Source organism: Lycorma delicatula, chromosome 8, assembly GCF_047948215.1.
Source record: "Lycorma delicatula isolate Av1 chromosome 8, ASM4794821v1, whole genome shotgun sequence".
Classification (NCBI taxonomy): Eukaryota; Metazoa; Arthropoda; class Insecta; order Hemiptera; family Fulgoridae; genus Lycorma; species Lycorma delicatula.
The window spans coordinates 94016887-94031260 of record NC_134462.1 but is presented as its reverse complement, the minus strand read 5'-3'; the positions used below and the strand labels follow the sequence as shown (position 1 = coordinate 94031260).

Below are 14374 nucleotides of genomic sequence, written 5' to 3'. Positions count from 1 at the left end.
ACCCCCACCACAAACTATTGCTACGACGCATCCAATTTCTATCCGCCACCACTGAACAAACAAGCTGTAAATATGTTTTTGTTTTTTTTTTGTCTAAATTAACTAGTTGGGTTCTAAGATATACAAATTTGCGAAAAACTCGATTTCCGTTTTTGACATCATCACTGTACTTTCCCCGTTAATATAGCTCTTCTAGCTGTATTCGCCGGGAAAGTAAATATATAGATAGTACTTGATTTACGTTAACTTTGTTGATTTATTATAACTATTTCTTTTTCGTTTAATCGTTTCATGTGATTTATTCTAATCGATTGTGCTTATCATTAATCAAAATAATAATAAATTCATTGTATAAAATGAATTTAATATTTATGCGTAGTTACATGAAATTGCAAGTAAGCTCTGAAAATGAAATTATTTGTAACATGGTTATGAATGATCGACCATTTGTAAAAGTAATGGCAATAAAATAAGAAATTATCAGCCTAAGTACTATAATCATTCAAAATTAGTTGCAGTATAGAAGTAAATTAACTATGAAAGAAAAAATTAAATACGTTACTAATATTCATTATTTTTACGCTTTCTTGTTAGGTTGTTGTAATTAAAACATTTTATAAATTCGTTTTAGTGTTTAATTTGTATTAGATTGTAGTACTTTATGATATTGTTGACAGTAGAGAAATTTTTAATTTTAAATAATATCTATTTATATAAACTGAAGTTGAAAAATTAATTTGGTACGTTGGTAAAACTGATAAAAAATAAAACTTAAATCATATTAGTATTGTTCATATAATCTACATGGCATTCGCTGAATTTTTTCCCTTCGCTGTTGTTAAGTCGCTTCGATTGCTTAGAAAATAAATCAAACGATTTATGTTCGGAAAGGTTCCCGATTTAATTCTCGATTATCGACGCAAAAGTGAAAGTATATATATGAATAATCCTTAAAAAAAAAAAAAAACACTTTTATTAAAGTTAGTTTTATTTTCAGATCAATTCTACGATAAAGTTTTACACATACAGCTATCAGAATAAATTTTTTTAATGAATAATATTTGAAAAATACAAGTCTCACAGATATTTTAATCTAGAATCTTCCAGGTAAAATCAGAGAAACACTCACTATTACTTCACCGACCTTCGTGGTAGAGTGTTTTTTTGTCTTTTTAAGAGAAATGTAGAACCAGTAATTAATCATTTCGAAAACTTTCTACAAAAATACTTTTGATGTTGAAAGTCTTTCAGAAACATTTTTTACATACTAATTATTTTTATTAAAACGTGAAAATTGTTTTACATAATTTCGGTTACGTGTTATTTTTTTATCTTAGTTCAAATCTAATTTAAATCTATTTTTAAAAGAGTTGTAATGGACTTTTTATTGTATATGTCGGTTGTTGAATACTTTTTCTCAGGAATAGTCGGTCAGTCTAAGATTGGAAAAGTGCCAAATATTAATGCATAATTTAGTCTTTCTTAGGAGTGCTTTAAAGAATTATAACGGGAAAATATAATTGTAATAAAGTAACCTTTTTCATCAAAAGAAGAATAAACTTTTAGTACATGAATTTTAAAATTTTTTCTAGTTAAAGATGTTTTATGATATATTTTAGTAAAAGAATTATAATAATAATATTTTTAAGATTAATTATTTAATAATTTATTAAATATAATATTTGATTTATTAATAATAATAATAAGAACAAGAAGAATATTTTGCTAAAGAATAACTAACTATGCTCAGAATTTTTTTAAGATGCAGTTTTAAACAAATATATAAAATTTACTTAGGTTGGAAATAGCTACTCTTCCCTCGTAGCTATTTTATAATTTGAAGTAAATGAAGAAAAAAATTCGATTTAAGTTGTGCAAAGTTCTTGGAAAAAAATCAGTAATGTATTTATATATTGTGGAGAAAATCAGTAAAATAAATTGCATTAATAATTTTTTTTTTTTTGGGTGCGCGCGCGTGTATCGCTTCAGATTATGTATTTTTGAAGGATTTTACTTCAGGATTTGATATCGTGTGCTGTAGAATTAAGAGCTATTTATAAGTTATATCAGCTAATAATACCATTTAGGAAAGACGGTAAATCTAAATTTAAAAACTGTCAAAGTCTGAACGTTACGCGTTTAGACAGACTTATTCTGTATAATGGACTGTATGTTAACGAATAATTTAGTTTTCATAGATTATTATAACATTTTTTCACTCATAAAATACGGCTCTGAAAACATTAACGTCATATTAAACGCACGAAAACGTAAGTGTTCTTACTCCGCACACTGTTTTAACTGATATGTACAGAGTATAAGTCGGCTGAATTGCTAAGAGGACCGGTGTGAGCATGCGGATTTGTTATAATGTCCTCATGCCCCTCCCTACCAACAGTAGTCAGTATATCCATTATATTATTAAAAATGAACTATAAAACATTATTCATTACACACGTCATTACCATGTTTTTTTTAATTTTGCTTTCCCGTCTACTTCCCCGCTATAACTCAAGAAGGAAAAATATTATAATTGATCCAATTTGGGCATACGCGGTTTTTAACGGATCTTGACATTTTGATACCTAAGGAACCCAAAAAACCGGATATTATTCGTATATTATTCTAACTACCGAACCGATTTTAACCAAACTTGATCAGATTACTTCTATTAATGGGGCACTGATGCCATTAAATTTTCGACTTAAAAGGTTCAGGAGGTGAGGTTGTAGAGCAAGGTACCTTCAGTATTTCGAGATTTCACCTAATTTCTTATTTTTCTTAGGTACATTTGTTAACAATTAAAAATTAACAATATTTGAAAAAAATATTTTTGCAAAATCATACTCCCACCCCAAAAAATGCTGTAAACTTTTGGCTAAGCGGGCATACTGCGTCAATAGTACCTCCTCTCGCCACAAGGTGCGGTAGGTCGCAGTCCACCATCTTGGAATCTCCCTTTTTCCATGTGGAAAATTCCCTTTTTCTTCGTTCTCTTGGACTGGGAAATTTGAAATCCCATATGGTCAACCAAATTAACTTTAACACTTTAGATATGAATTATTTATTTTATTTAATTTAGTTAATATTTCAAAGATTGGTAGCACTGACGTACATCTCTTGTAGTCGTTTGCTATGTGTGACGTCACAGGTGAATGGTAGAATTAAATAAATGAATAATAGTGCCTTCGTCGCCGTTAGTACTGCCACACCCGCGCGAATTAAATTCAGTGTATGTGTCCGCTGTAGTTAGAATCATTGAATTAAAGAAACGAAAAAATATATACTTAAATAAAGTGATAAATATTTTTAATTAAGTTGTACGTGTAAACCGTGCATCAGAAATAACTGTTGTCAGCTTTTTTTTAAAAATTGAATAACTTTTTTTTATAATAACAATTAGCATTCGTTTGAGTGAATTCCTGAGCGGAAATAATATAACAGTATACTTCCACCAGGTTGGTCTAGTGGTGAACGCGTCTTTGCAAATCAGCTGATTTCGAAGTCGAGAGTCCCAACGTTCAAATTCCAGTAAAGACAGTTACTTTTATACAGATTTGAATACTAGATCGTGGATACCGGTGTTCTTTGGTAGCTGGGTTTCAATTAACCACACATCTCAGAAATGATCGACCTGAGACTGAACAAGAATAACTTCACTTATACTCATACATATCATCCTCTGAAATAATATCTGATGGTGATTTCCGAAGGTTAAACAGCCAAGTATGAGTATACTTAATATAACAATTTTTATTTGAAATTTGGGAGTTACTTTCTGATGATTTATTTATTAAATTTTTATCAACACTGAGTTTTATTATACAACCTGTTATTTTTAAAATCATTTAACATATTCAGTGGTCGATAACAATTTTTAGTAATGTTTCATTTTTGAAAGGATATGGGACGGACATGGATTGGTGCAAGGGCCTGCTCTGAAGCAGGCCCTTGCACCAATCTTCCTTTATTACCTGGTGAACATTTTACCTCCTGATAGATCCTATTTTCAAACCGCTTTTAATATTTTTAGTTGTAATTTAAAAATCATTCTTCTTCAGTGATACACTCTAGCTTTCGTACTCTAAATTCTAACTAAGCTTCTATTTTCGTTCAGTTATTTTATTTTTTATCCATTTAATCTTTATTAGTCTTTACCACGGACACATTTTAAATGTGTGTAACTTTTCTTTTTTCTTAGTGTTCATGTTACAGGACATACAAGTAATTAATGTTTACAAATTACATAGTGACAAATTATACTTATTATTCATACATAAAGTTTTACATTTGGAATAACGTAGCTCTAAAATTTGTAACATATCATTTTTATAAACAACGCAATGAAGTAAACTCAGTTTTGTTTAGATATCTTATGCTTGTAACAGGTGGCTTAACAGTAAAAGAAAGAATTATCAGTTTAAACTTTTAATAAAATATGGAGAAAAAAAGATTAGTTTCTGTTTTAAAGTGGTAGACTAGTTTGATTGGTACAAGACTGTACATGGGTAGTCTTGTCTAGTAGACGAGCGTGCTCCATTCAATAACCGATGTAGTTGTGCCAAATCACATCGATTCTTATTTATTAAACAAGTCCTCTTAAATAACTTGAATTTAGTTGTCCTAATCTCGCTTTCTGTACTTCAGTATCATCATCAAATTTATCTAAGGCTTCTTCCTCCGAATGCATAGTTACAGTAATTTATACACTCATATTCGAATAATTAAAATATTTAATATAATTATTATATTAATATATAATTAATCAAGTAATTATTAATCAAAATAATTTGTTTACAGATTAATAAGTATAATTTATAAATTAAGATAAATATTTTTCTTATTGATAGTACGGTAATTAACTTTCATGGTTTTGGTTCCGCTTATAAAGTCGCGTTCTTTGAATGAAATTATGCTAAGGCTATAAATAGTTATAAGCAATTTATTAATTGTTATTATTCCGTAATTATAATTATCCTTATTAATATTCAGATATTATTATATTATTGAGAAAGTTGACCCATTTACCGGTCGTAGAGTATATTAAAATTATTGTCCATTGAATTGAATGCAATATATATTCAAACAATTTTCTTTATTTTCGTGAATGTATGTTCTTTAATTATTATTTTAATTATGCTTCGTTCTGTACAACATTTGTTTTTTATGGTCAAACCGCTTGTTGATATTAATTATAATTGCTATTCTATATAATCTGGTTGCAGCCTTTTTGAGTGTTTTATAGTAAGCTACATATATTTTTACTCCCGTTTTTTGTGTGCATATATATATATATATATATATTACCGTGTGTCTCACGAAGAAGTATACGCCTTTGATTTAGTATCACTCGCCCATTACACCCCCCTCATCATCCGGTTCTATTGAGCCGTAGCAGACCTTTTAGCGAAGGTTCTAAAAATGTTCTGTGAAATTTTCAGATATATAGAAATAAAATGGCGGGTTTCAAATAAAAACATTAATTTCAGATAAACCACTTTTTTCATTACAAAATAGCTAGTAAAAATTATTAAAAAAAAAACATGATAATTAGAATAATTAAAAAACACTTAGAAAATTATTCATGTTATTAACTTGTTTTATTCAATTTTAACAGCGGTTTAACAGTACATCATTTTTTAAATCATTTTTACCAACTATTTTGTAATGATTAAAAAATGTGGTGTAGCTGAAATTGATGTTTTTAATTTAAAGCCGCCAATTTGTTTCTATAAATCTGAAAATTTCACAGAACATTTTTAGAACCTTCGCTAATGAATCATGAGACCTTGCCGTTGGTGAGGGGGCTTGAGTGCTCAGGGATACAGAGTAGCTGGACCGAAGGTGCAACCATATCGGAGAGGTATCTGTTGAGAGCCAGACTAAGGAATGATTCCTGAAAGAGGGCAGCAGCTCTTTCAGTAGTTGTTAGGGGCGTAAGTCACAATGACTTAAACGGCCGTATCAACATCACTCAGTCCTCTGAGTACTGCGCAGCTGAAAGCAATGGAAAACTACAGCTGTTTTTTTTTTCCAAGAAAATGTGGCTCTGCATTTTCAAAAGCAATAATGGAGGCGCCTTCCTTGGTAAAATATTCCGGAGGTAAAATAGTCCCCCGTTCGGATCTCCGGGTGGGGACTACTAAGGAAGGGGTCACCAGAAAAGTAAAAAATAACATTCTACGAGTCGGAGCGTGGAATGTTAGAAGCTTAAAAAAGGTTGGTAGGCTAGAGAATTTAAAAAGGGAAATGGATAGGGTAAACGTGGATATAGTAGGAATTAGTGAGGTTCGGTGGGAAGAGGAAGGCGACTTTTGGTCGGGTGACTTTAGAGTAATTAACTCAGCGTCAAATAATGGGCAGGCAGGAGTAGGTTTCGTGATGAACAAGAAAATAGGGAGGAGAGTGGAGTATTTCAAGATGCATAGCGATAGAGTCATTGTAATAAGGATAAAATCAAAACCTAAACCGACAACGATTGTTAACGTCTATATGCCTACAAGCGCCCATGATGATGATGAGGTAGAATGTGTATACGAAGAGATTGATGAAGCAATTAAACACGTAAAAGGAGATGAAAATTTAATAATAGTTGGAGATTGGAATGCAAGCATTGGAAAAGGCAAGGAAGGAAATATAGTGGGTGAATACGGGCTGGGCAAAAGGAATGAAAGAGGGGACCGACTTATAGAGTTTTGCACGAAGTATAATTTAGTAATTGCCAACACCCAATTTAAAAATCATAATAGAAGGATATACACTTGGAAAAAGCCAGGCGATACTGCAAGGTATCAGATAGATTATATCATGGTTAAGCAAAGATTTAGAAATCAACTCGTGGACTGCAAAACTTACCCTGGAGCAGACATTGATAGCGACCATAATTTGGTGATAATGAAATGTAGATTGGGGTTTAAAAACCTGAAGAAAAGGTGTCAGATGAATCGGTGGAATTTAGAGAAGCTTGAGGAAGAGGAGGTAAAGAAGATTTTTGAGGAGGACATCGCAAGAGGTCTGAGTAAAAAAGATAAGATAGAAAATGTAGAAGAAGAATGGGAGAATGTTAAAAAGGAAATTCTTAAATCAGCAGAAGCAAACTTAGGCGGAATAAAGAGAACTGGTAGAAAACCTTGGGTTTCAGACGATATATTGCAGCTGATGGATGAACGTAGAAAATATAAGAATGCTAGTGATGAAGAAAGTAAAAGGAACTATCGGCAATTAAGAAATGCTATAAACAGGAAGTGCAAACTGGCGAAAGAAGAGTGGATTAAAGAAAAGTGTTCAGAAGTGGAAAGAGAAATGAACATTGGTAAAATAGACGGAGCATACAGGAAAGTTAAGGAAAATTTTGGGGTACATAAATTAAAATCTAATAATGTGTTAAACAAAGATGGTACACCTATATATAATACGAAAGGTAAAGTCGATAGATGGGTGGAATATATTGAAGAGTTATACGGAGGAAATGAATTAGAAAATGGTTTTATAGAGGAAGAAGAGGAAGTTGAGGAGGATGAAATGGGAGAAACAATACTGAGATCTGAATTTAAGAGAGCATTAAAAGATTTAAATGGCAGAAAGGCTCCTGGAATAGATGGAATACCTGTAGAATTACTGCGCAGTGCAGGGGAGGAGGCGATTGATAGATTATACAAACTGGTGTGTAATATTTATGAAAAAGGGGAATTTCCGTCAGACTTCAAAAAAAGTGTTATGGTAATGATACCAAAGAAATCAGGGGCAGATAAATGTGAAGAATACAGAACAATTAGTTTAACTAGTCATGCATCAAAAATCTTAACTAGAATTCTATACAGAAGAATTGAGAGGAGAGTGGAGGAAGTGTTAGGAGAAGACCAATTTGGTTTCAGGAAAAGTATAGGGACAAGGGAAGCAATTTTAGGCCTCAGATTAATAGTAGAAGGAAGATTAAAGAAAAACAAACCAACATACTTGGCGTTTATAGACCTAGAAAAGGCATTCGATAACGTAGACTGGAATAAAATGTTCAGCATTTTAAAAAAATTAGGGTTCAAATACAGAGATAGAAGAACAATTGCTAACATGTACAGGAACCAAACAGCAACAGTAGCAATTGAAGAACATAAGAAAGAAGCCATAATAAGAAAGGGAGTCCGACAAGGATGTTCTCTATCTCCGTTACTTTTTAATCTTTACATGGAACTAGCAGTTAATGATGTTAAAGAACAATTTAGATTCGGTGTAACAGTACAAGGTGAAAAGATAAAGATGCTACGATTTGCTGATGATATAGTAATTCTAGCCGAGAATAAAAAGGATTTAGAAGAAACAATGAACGGCATAGATGAAGTCCTACGCAAGAACTATCGCATGAAAATAAACAAGAACAAAACAAAAGTAATGAAATGTAGTAGAAATAACAAAGATGGACCACTGAATGTGAAAATAGGAGGAGAAAAGATTATGGAGGTAGAAGAATTTTGTTATTTGGGAAGTAGAATTACTAAAGATGGACGAAGCAGGAGCGGTATAAAATGCCGAATAGCACAAGCTAAACGAGCCTTCAGTAAGAAATATAAGTTGTTTACATCAAAAATTAATTTAAATGTCAGGAAAAGATTTTTGAAAGTGTATGTTTGGAGTGTCGCTTTATATGGAAGTGAAACTTGGACAATTGGAGTATCTGAGAAGAAAAGGTTAGAAGCTTTCGAAATGTGGTGCTATAGGAGAATGTTAAAAATCAGATGGGTGGATAAAGTGACAAATGAGGAGGTATTGCGGCAAATAGATGAAGAAAGAAGCATTTGGAAAAATATAGTTAAAAGAAGAGACAGACTTATAGGCCACATACTAAGGCATCCTGGAATAGTCGCTTTAATTTTGGAAGGACAGGTAGAAGGGAAAAATTGTGTAGGCAGGCCACGTTTGGAATATGTAAAACAAATTGTTAGGGATGTAGGATGTAGAGGATATACTGAAATGAAACGACTAGCACTAGATAGGGAATCTTGGAGAGCTGCATCAAACCAGTCAAATGACTGAAGACAAAAAAAAAAAAAAAAAATCTTAGAAGGTTGAAATTTTCATAGAACATTTTTAGAACCTTCGTTAAAATATATGTAAAGTTTCAATATAGTCGGTGGGAGAATTGGTGAGTGATACTAAATCAAAAGCTTATATTTCTTTGTGGGTCATACTGTGTGTGTGTGTGTCAGTCACACACGCTCGTTTAGTAGTTTGGTGTGGTAATAATTTGGTCGAAAAAAAACATTTAATAATCATATTATTATGAATGTGAGTGAATATATATATATATATATATATATATATATATATATATATATTCACGATATAATCATATCATTCTTATCATAGTTGAAGATGACTAAAACAGCACTATACCATTTGTCGAGTTTTTTTAATGAGATACAACTTTGTGTATTAATTTCCCAATAGTAACTTCTGTTCTTAAAATGTAAAGATTGGATATATGAAATTCTAATCAGTTAAGACATGCAAGTGAAACATTGCGTGCGTGTGGCTGTCATGTAGGTCTATTACTTAATTATTTTTAAATTGTTTGATGTGGGAAGTCTGTACTATTAATAATTATGATGATTATATTTATTATCGTGAATTAATAATCGTTATTTCATAATTTTCGTATGTGAACTTCTCTTTTTCTCTCTCTTCTGTCTTTCTTTCTACAAATTCTTAGCATACCCTTAGACGAACACATATAAATCAGAATGATCGAAAAATCACGCAAAAATATCGTTAGAGATGGATAATATTTAAAAATAAATTTAGGAAGTCTTATTCATAATTTTAAAACAAATTTTCTAATTAATCTTCTCTATTTAAATGCGTGGTTGAAAAATCAGAGGAAGAAGGTCTGAAGATCAAGGAGCTAAGGCCATAACCCTCGAAAGTCAGTCGATAATCCTAAAAAAAAATGTGGTACAACACTTTTGTGTTGAATTGTACAAACTGTTCCTTCGCATTTATTGGGGTGTTTTATCCAGTATGTAGATAACACTCCGCTGATGCTCTCTCGTAGAGAAAAATAACACCGATAATTGTTCTCCTTTCACTACGAACTATTAACTCCAGTTATCGTATAATGAAGTAATTACTTGTAAAATAAAAGAGTCTTCCTAGCACTCCAAATTTTACTGGTTTGGCTATTTATATATTTACTGAGATACAATAAACGTTTTCTATAACACTAATATAATTTTAAACGAAACGTATAAATTCGTTAAACTTATTCATATCACTGTCTGTGAATTTTATAATGAATAGTTAACGTGAATTCAACATGGATGGAGCTTTCAGACGTTTTCTCGCTTTTACACAGCACAAAAAAAAATTGTTAGTTTCATATATCGTATGCTTTTTGATTCAAAAAATTAAATAAAATAGGACCCACAACTACATATGTCTATAATAAATTTTGAGAAACTTAATGTAAAAACATTAAAAAGTTTTGAAGCAAAACTTTTTTTTTAAGTATTTTTTTTTTTTTTTTAGATTTGACGTATAATAACAAACGTTAATTTGAGATTAAACAAAAAAAAATCTATATATATATATATATCTATATATATCTAAACGTGGAAAAAAATCTTTATTGTAATTTTAAACTGAAACAAGAATCATTTCAATATTTGAAAATAGTATAAAAACAAAAAAAAAATAAAATTAGGTATTTGTGTTTTGAGTAACATTAACTACAATGTCCTAACTAAAAACATTAGCAAAACAACATTCATAAAGAATCGATAAAGAAATCATTTTTACGATGGTCCCGAATTGCGCACCAAGTACTTTGATATAAAGGTCAATTACGCAAACTTCACCCTAGATAAAATATTTTATAACAGACGAAAAGTCTTTTCTCAGTTTACCTGGGTAAAATAAATAAATAATTACTAATGTATGTAATACTGTAATAACAAAAAAAAAATTGATAAAATAATGAACGCAAATTTTGTTTAATATTAAATTATAAACGATTAATTTATAATTAATTCTTCGAATAATAACGAAGATTAATTAATATTAATATTATTTAATATTAAATTATAGTTAATATAAATTTATTTACAAGATTCAAACTTAAGTCGTACCTGTAAAATCATACTTTATTAAAATACCCTAAACATTTCACATACTGTCATTTCATAATATTTCCCATTTCATAATATTTACTTATATTATTTTTTAAAAAGTCATTTCGATATCTTGTTAAAGGATTTTTAATTCTACTAAGTTCGTTTACACTTTTCGGTTTGACAAAACTATCTGTTTGAAATACTAAAAGAATATTTTCAAAATTATTTAAATACAGGTGGGCTTTGTAAAACCATCCGTTAAATGGTGAATTAAACGACTCGCAATAATTCGGTTACAGAACAGTATAACAGATTGACGAAAAATATGATTGAAATTACAATTATTGATGGACAAGAGAGGAGTGGGATTTCCGGCCACCGGAGATTTCCATTATAAAAATAATAATAATATTTAAATAAATAAATATTTTCCAGTAGTAACGGATTAATAAATCCACCACAGCCCAGTAATAGGCTTAATAAATTATTCGTGTTGTTTTCTAGAGGTGTACTCAGCAGGTGATAAAAAGAAATTAAGCGAGGGCGTAGTACATGAACGCCCAATTTTATATCATTTTTATAAATATCATTCTAGGACAAATGCATTTTTTTATCGTTTATTTTCAATTATTAATATTATATTTACACTTCGTCTTGCCATTCATCCGAAGATCCCGGGTTCAAAACCCGTTTAGCATTTTCATGCGCTACAAAATTTCAATTTCATAATCCAACGGCACAACTTTCGAGCTTACATAAAAAATCATAAAAAAAATTGTCACTATGTATTAGAATAAATGTATTAATTAAACACAAGGGACCATAGCTTTAATGCTATGCTGGAAGAAGGGTCCGTATCTTCTTCTAACTACAAAAAATCTGTCATTTCTCCAAAAAAGTTGTTTTATTTTACTTTCGCGTAAGAATGAAGTATGGTAATCAGTCAAAAAAATGAGGTATGGGTTTTTTTGCATTTATCGATGTTTTATGACCCAGGAACCACGAAAAACAAAAAAAAAGTGTGGGAGGTTAATGTTTGTTCGTATGTATGTAAGTGTATTGGCGTGTTTGAAATTTAAACTTTTGACTGGATAAACCGATTTGATGAATGTTTTTCCAGACTCTTGTACATAGGGCAATTAATAGATAAAGTTTTGGAGCAACATCTCCAGAGGGTGGAATAGTATTTTTTAGGATCAATTTTTAAAAAATTTTGCAAACATAACCTTGTTTTATATTAAGCTCAGTACCATTGCTTATCTTACCTTTTTTTTTTAAATTTTTCCCAAAATTTCCCCTTCCACAAAAATTGAAAAAGTTATCTTTTTATTTATTGCATATTTTTTAATTGATTTTTTAAAAATGTTTTCCTAACCATATTAGTAGTGCAAGTGACCCAAAGAAAATAATAATTCTTTGAGGTCAATATCCAGTTTGAATAAAATTTTATTTAATTTGGGTCGGGAAGCCGATCAGAGTTTAAAAATGTCGTTTTTTTTTTTAATTTTTAAAATTTTTTTGGATTATTTTTATACATCATTATCTTTCCATTATATAAGAATAAATAATCAATGCTTAAAAAGTATTACAGCTTGTCAGCTTTTTTAAATTAGAAGTATTATTAATAATGTAATTAATGGTACAAAAATACCCTCGCACCACAGCTTCTGGGACATTATGAAAGCTTGGTCTATCATAAAGTAACCCTCTCCATATAATACATATATATATATATATATATATATATAGAGTGGAATATCTCCTTATATTATATAGTATCGTTTATTTTATAATCGCTTGAATTACTTGGCGGATACCAATTTAAATTACTCCGGATACCAATTTTTAAATCGGGCATTATATGATATCAGAAAAAACCGGGGCTGTTGCTGATATCACAACAACAAACAGCTGTTTGCTGTTGTGATGTCACAAAACCAAACAGCAAACATATTTTTGCGTCATATTTTTTTATGAAATGACAAGATATGGAAAAAAAATCCGTTTATCAATTTATAGATAATTGATTCAAACACAATTATGTAACAATATATCTTCTTGGTGTCAGTTTAACGGCGGGTATTCTGGATCGGTGAATGGTATTTTGGAGTGCTTCTTTATACCGTAAGAGTTATAATATTAGAAATAATTTTATAGGAACATTTTTAATATAATATGAATCGCTGGTGTAAATATTATTATTTATTTTTCTTTTTTAAATTAATTAGAAAAAAATATTTAATTACAATATTGTAATTTACGGTGAGACGTTTGTTTTATTGAAAAAAAGATTCATAGAATTATTATTTTAACAGTTCGTGCTTAGTGTATTCAAAGCGTTTAGTTCCGGCAGGTCATGTGAATGAATACCTTCACTTCCCTTAAGCTCTTTCTTGATGAAAGAAGGAAACAGTACAGTTTGTGCTTTTTTACGATCGGATTATTATCACAGGAATATTTTGCATGCAAAGTTTAATGCTAAATAAGTTGTTAAACATATTAATTATTGTACAAAACGCAAATTATGTACTTGTTTATAATTATCGATATAACATAAATTGTTTATATGAAATTAAAATTGATATATTTTTATCGGGAACGAACTCCTCTTAATTCAGTTATTGCTGTTTACTTGAAGCAGTAAATATCAACAACTAATTGATTTTCAACTGGCCTTAACCTCATGATGTTAAGTTCACATTTTAATGTAATTCTTTTAGATGTAACTTATTATGATAAATATTTCAAATATTATTTTATCGGTTTTTTAATTTTATTTTAAAAAAACTCATCGAGCACAAAACTGTGAGCTCATTACATATGATCATTACATATGAATCGATATAATTCCGTTGCCGTTCTTAGCACGGTATCATCTCTTATGGAATGAAATAAATAGAAAATAAACAGTAAAACAAAAAAATTTAAATAATACAATTTTAAATATTAAATTTAAGGGTTTTTCAACTTGAAATACTATCATATAATTCGATTTTGTTTCTGAACAACGTATTTTGTTCGGTTTGATTCTGGTATGGTGAACCTAGGATCTAAAACAATTACTGTAGGAATAAATTAGTTAATTGATGACATAGCGTTATAAAAAATAAATTTTAAACATTTTTATCTTAGCTACAGATGTAAAATTCATATTGAAAATATCGACAAACGAATGATGAAAAAATATATATTTGTGAACAAATGAATTTATAAGATGCCATTTTACTCTCCCTAATATTTATCATTTTGCTTTATTTTTGTCGTGAGTTTGT

General features: G+C 29.9%; 1 protein-coding gene across 5 annotated transcripts in view; it reads left to right on the top strand.

Moving 5' to 3' along the window:
* The window catches only part of ssp6 (PDZ domain-containing short spindle 6), a 390763-nt gene that overhangs the window by 266220 nt on the left and 110169 nt on the right, over positions 1-14374 (top strand). Inside the window, exon 1 of one of the 5 annotated variants that reach the window (XM_075374054.1) lies at positions 13166-13226. The exons of the other annotated variants lie outside the window; for them this stretch is intronic. The gene's annotated coding sequence lies outside the window, so the exon portion shown is untranslated. Of the gene's footprint in view, positions 1-13165; positions 13227-14374 lie in introns of those variants that run through there. 5 annotated transcript variants of the gene reach the window in all.